This window comes from Grammomys surdaster, unplaced genomic scaffold (genome assembly GCF_004785775.1).
Source record: "Grammomys surdaster isolate TR1022 unplaced genomic scaffold, NIH_TR_1.0 124938, whole genome shotgun sequence".
NCBI classification, from domain to species: Eukaryota; Metazoa; Chordata; class Mammalia; order Rodentia; family Muridae; genus Grammomys; species Grammomys surdaster.
The window spans coordinates 333,975-340,004 of NW_021619867.1; positions in this window are offsets into that span (position 1 = coordinate 333,975).

The window sequence follows — 6,030 nt, forward strand, 5'->3', positions numbered from 1 at the left end:
CCAAACCCCGCCCCTCCGGAATTCCACTTCCCTTCTGCCCCTGCCTGGTCCTCTGGGCTGGAACAGACACAGAGTTGGTCTGCTCCTGTCCTGTGGAGAAACTGAATCCTGAGTCATCCAGGAGCCACTGCACTCAGAGCAGGTGACACAGAGTCGGTCTGCTCCTGTCCTGTTGAGAAACTGAATCCTGAGTCATCCAGGAGCCACTGCACTCAGAGCAGCTGGAGCCACTGCACTCAGAGCAGCTGAAACTGAATCCTGAGTCATCGAGGACCCACTGCACTCAGAGCAGAAGGATTTCCAGATCCAAGAGGTGGCCTGAGTCCCAGGAGTTATTCCACCCAGGAGATTAGGAGCATAAGACCACAGAGACCTCTGGACTCTGAGGAGCTCTGCAATAAGCAAGATAACTGGAAATACAGACTCCAGTTTTACACAGTGAGAGCAGGTACCACTAGAGTTAACCAGATGGCGAAAGGCAAGCGCAAGAACATAAGCAACGGAAACCAAAGTTTCTTGGCATCATCAGTGCCCAATTCTCCCAATATAGCAAGCCCTGAACACCCCATCACACCTGAAAAGCAGGATTCAGAATTAAAATCACTTCTCATGATGATGATAGAGGATTATAAGAAGGAATTAAGTAACTCCCTTAAAGAAATACAGGAGAGTACAAGTAAACAGATAGAAGCCCTTAAAGAGGAATCACAGAAATCCCTTAAAGAAATGGAAGAAAACACAAAGAAGGAGTTAAACAAAAACATTCAGGACCTGAAACTAGAAATAGAAACAATAAAGAAAGTTCAAAGGGAGACAACCATGGAGATAGAAAACCTAAGAAAGAGATCAGGAGTCACAGACGCAAGCATCACCAACCGAATACAAGAGATAGAAGAGAGAATCTCAAATGCAGAAGATACGGTGGAAAATATTGACACAGTTGTCAAAGAAAATGCAAAACGCAAAAAACTCCTAACTCAAAACATCCAGGAAATCCAGGACACAATGAGAAGACCAAACCTAAGGATAATAGGTATAGATGAGAATGAAGATTCTCAACTTAAAGGGCCAGTAAATATCTTCAACAAAATTATTGAGGAAAACTTCCCTAACCTAAAGAACAAGATGCCCATAAACATACAAGAAGCCTACAGAACACCAAATAGACTAGACCAGAAAAGAAATACCTCCCGTCACATAATAATCAAAACATCAGATGCACAAAACAAAGAAAAAATACTAAAAGCAGTAAGGGAAAAAGGTCAAGTAACATATAAAGGCAGACCTATAAGAATTACACCAGACTTCTCACCAGAGACTATAAAAGCCAGAAGAGCCTGGACGGACATCATACAGACACTAAGAGAACACAATTGCCAGCCCAGATTACTATACCCAGCAAAACTCTCAATCACTATAGATGGTGAAACCAAGATATTCCATGACAAAACCAAATTTGCACAATATCTTCCCACAAACCCAGCACTTCAAAGGATAATTGATGGAAAATGCCAACACAAGGAGGGAAACTACAACCTAGGAAAAGCAAGTAAGTAATCTTCCAACAACCCCCAAAAAAGATACAAACATAACTTTACCTCTAATAAAAAAAATAACAGGAAGCAACAATCATTTTTCCTTAATATCTCTTAACATCAATGGTCTCAATTCCCCAATAAAAAGACGCAGACTATCAGACTGGATACACAAACAAGACCCAGAATTTTGCTGCATACAAGAAACGCACCTCAGTGACAAAGACAGACACTACCTCAGAATAAAAGGGTGGAAAACAATTTTCCAAGCCAATGGTCCCAAGAAACAAGCTGGAGTAGCCATTCTAATATCAAATAAAATCGACTTTCATCCAAAATTAATCAAAAAAGATAAGGAAGGACACTTCATACTCATCAAAGGAAAAATCTACCAAGGTGAACTCTCAATTCTGAACATCTATGCTCCAAATGCAAGGGCACCTACATACATAAAAGAAACTTTACTAAAGCTCAAAACACACATTACACCTCACACAATAATAGTGGGGGATTTCAACACCCCACTGTCAGCAATGGACAGATCATGGAAACAGAAACTAAACAGAGACACTTTGAAATTAACAGAAGTTATGAACCAAATGGACTTAACAGACATCTATAGAACATTTCATCCTAAAACAAAAGAATATACCTTTTTCTCAGCACCTCATGGTACCTTCTCCAAAATAGACCATATAATTGGTCACAAAACAAGCCTCTACAGATACAAAAAGATTGAAATAATCCCTTGCATCTTATCAGATCACCACGGACTAAGACTGGTCTTTAATAATGACAAAAACAATGGAAAACCCACGTACACATGGAAACTGAACAACTCTCTACTCAATGATGACTTGGTCAAGGAAGAAATAAAGAAAGAAATAAAAGACTTTTTAGAATTCAATGAAAATGAGGACACATCATACCAAAACTTGTGGGACTCCATGAAGGCAGTGCTAAGAGGAAAGCTCATAGCTCTAAGTGCCTACAAAAAGAAACTGGAAAGAGCACACACTAACAAGTTGACTGCACAACTAAAAGCTCTAGAACAAAAAGAAGCAAATACACCCAGGAGGAGTAGAAGGCAGGAAATAATCAAACTCAGGGCTGAAATCAACCAAGTAGAAACAGAAAGAACAATACAAAATATCAATAAAACCAGGAGTTGGTTCTTTGAGAAAATCAACAAGATAGATAAACCCTTAGCCAGATTAACCAGAGGGCACAGAGACAGTATCCAAATTAATAAAATCAGAACTGAAAAGGGAGACATAACAACAGAAACTGAAGAAATTCAAAAAATCATCAGATCCTACTACAAAGGCCTATACTCAACAAAACTGGAAAACCTGGATGAAATGGACAATTTCCTAGACAGATACCAGGTACCGAAGTTAAACCAGGAGCAGATAAACCATCTAAATAGTCCCATAACCCCTCAGGAAATAGCAGCAGTCATCAAAAGCCTCCCCACTAAAAAAAGCCCAGGACCAGATGGTTTTAGTGCTGAATTCTATCAGACCTTCAAGGAAGACCTAATACCAATTCTCTTCAAACTATTCCACAAAATAGAGACAGAAGGAACACTACCCAATTCGTTCTATGAAGCTACAATTACACTCATACCCAAACCCCACAAGGACCCGACAAAGAAAGAGAACTTCAGACCAATCTCCCTTATGAACATCGATGCAAAAATACTCAATAAAATTCTAGCAAACCGAATCCAAGACCACATCAAAACAATCATCCATCATGATCAAGTAGGTTTTATCCCAGGAATGCAGGGATGGTTCAATATTCGGAAATCCATCAATGTAATCCACTATATAAACAAACTTAAAGAAAAAAACCACATGATCATCTCACTAGATGCTGAGAAAGCATTTGACAAAATTCAACATCCCTTCATGATAAAAGTCTTGGAAAGATCAGGAATTCAAGGCCCCTACCTAAACATAGTAAAAGCAATTTACAGCAAACCAGTAGCCAACATCAAGCTAAATGGAGAGAAACTTGAAGCAATCCCACTAAGATCAGGGACTAGACAAGGTTGCCCACTCTCCCCCTACCTATTCAATATAGTACTGGAAGTCTTAGCCAGAGCAATTAGACAGCAAAAAGAAGTCAAAGGGATACAAATAGGAAAGGAAGAAGTCAAAATATCGCTATTTGCAGATGATATGATAGTATACTTAAGTGACCCCCAAACTTCCACCAGAGAACTCCTAAACCTGATAAACAACTTCAGCAAAGTGGCTGGTTATAAAATCAACTCAAACAAATCAGTAGCCTTCCTCTACATGAAAGATAAACAGACTGAAAAAGAAATTAGGGAAATGACACCCTTCACAATAGTTGCAAATAATATAAAATACCTTGGTGTGAATCTAACCAAGCAAGTGAAAGACCTGTATGACAAGAACTTCAAGTCTCTGAAGAAAGAAATTGAAGAAGATCTCAGAAGATGGAAAGATCTCCCATGCTCATGGATTGGTAGGATTAATATAATAAAAATGGCCATCTTGCCAAAAGCAATCTACAGATTCAATGCAATTCCCATTAAAATCCCAACTCAATTCTTCACAGAGTTAGAAAAGGAAATTCTCAAATTCATATGGAATAACAAAAAACCCAGGATAGCGAAAACTATTCTCAACAATAAAAGAACTTCTGGAGGAATAACCATCCCTGACCTCAAGCTGTACTACAGAGCAATAGTGATAAAAACTACCTGGTATTGGTACAGAGACAGGCAGGAAGATCAATGGAATAGAATTGAAGACCCAGAAATGAACCCACACTCCTATGGTCACTTGATCTTTGACAAAGGAGCTAAAACTGTCCAGTGGAAAAAGGACAGCATTTTCAACAAATGGTGCTGGTTCAACTGGAAGACAACATGTAGAAGAATGAAAATTGATCCATTCTTATCTCCTTGTACAAAGCTCAAGTCTATGTGGATAAAGGACCTCCACATAAAACCAGATACACTGAAACTAATAGAAGAGAAGGTGGGGAAAAGCCTCGAATACTTGGGCACAGGGGAAAAGTTCCTGAACAGAACTCCAATGGCATATGCTCTAAGATCGAGAATTGACAAATGGGACTTCATAAAATTGCAAAGTTTCTGTAAGGCAAAGGACACTGTCAATAGGACAAAACGACAACCAACAAATTGGGAAAAGTTCTTTACCAATCCTTCATCTGATAGAGGGCTAATATCCAATATATACAAAGAACTCAAGAAATTAGACTCCAGACAACCAAATAACCCTATTAAAAAATGGGGTATAGAGCTTAACAAAGAATTTTCAACGGAAGAAACTCGAATGGCCGAGAAGCATCTAAAGAAATGTTCAGCATCCTTAGTCGTCAGGGAAATGCAAATCAAAACAACCCTGAGATTCCATCTCACACCAGTCAGAATGGCTAAGATTAAAAACTCAGGTGATAGTAGATGCTGGCGAGGGTGTGGAGAAAGAGGAACACTCCTCCATTGTTGGTGGGACTGCAAGATGGTGCAACCACTTTGGAAATCAGTCTGGCGGTTCCTCAGAAAATTGGACATAGCATTACCCGAGGATCCAGCTATACCACTCCTAGGCATATACCCAGAAGATGCTCGAACATATAACAAGGACATATGCTCAACTATGTTCATAGCAGCCTTATTTATAATAGCCAGGAGCTGGAAAGAACCCAGATGTCCTTCAACTGAGGAATGGATTCAAAAAATGTGGTATATTTACACAATGGAGTATTACTCAGCTATTAAAAACAATGAATTCGAGAGGTTCCTAGGTAAATGGATGGAACTAGAAATTATCATCCTGAGTGAGGTAAGCCAATCACAAAAGAAGACACATGGTATTCACTCACTGATTATTGGATATTAGCCTAGAACCTTGAAATGCCCAAGATGCAACTCACAGGCCACATGAAGCCCATAAAGAAGGAAGACCAAGTGAGGGTGATTCGGTCCTTCTTAGAAGGAGCAACAAAATACTCAAGGGAGCAAATATGGAGACAAAGTGAGGGACAGAAACTGAAGGAGGGGCCGTCTCAAGACCACCCCACCTGAGTATCTATCCCATGTGCAATCACCAAAGGTAGATGCTGATGTGGAAGACAGGAAGTGCATGCTGATAAGAGCCTGATATGGATATCTCCTCAGAGGCCTTCAAGAGTCAGACATATTCAGAGGCAGATGCTCACAACTAGCCATTGAACTGATCATGGGGTTCTCAATGGAGGAGTTAGAGTGAAGACTGAAGGAGCTGAAAGGGTTTGTGGCACCATGAGGAGAGCAACAATACCAACCAACCACAGCTCCCAGGGTCTAAACCACCAGCCTGGGAGCACTTAGGGGGGGATCCAGGGCTTCAGCTGAATATGTAAAAGTGGAGGGCCCTGCTGGGCATAGGTGGAAGAAGAGAACCTTGACCTCATGAAGGCTGGATGCCCCAGGGGGTGGGAATTTTGAGGGTGG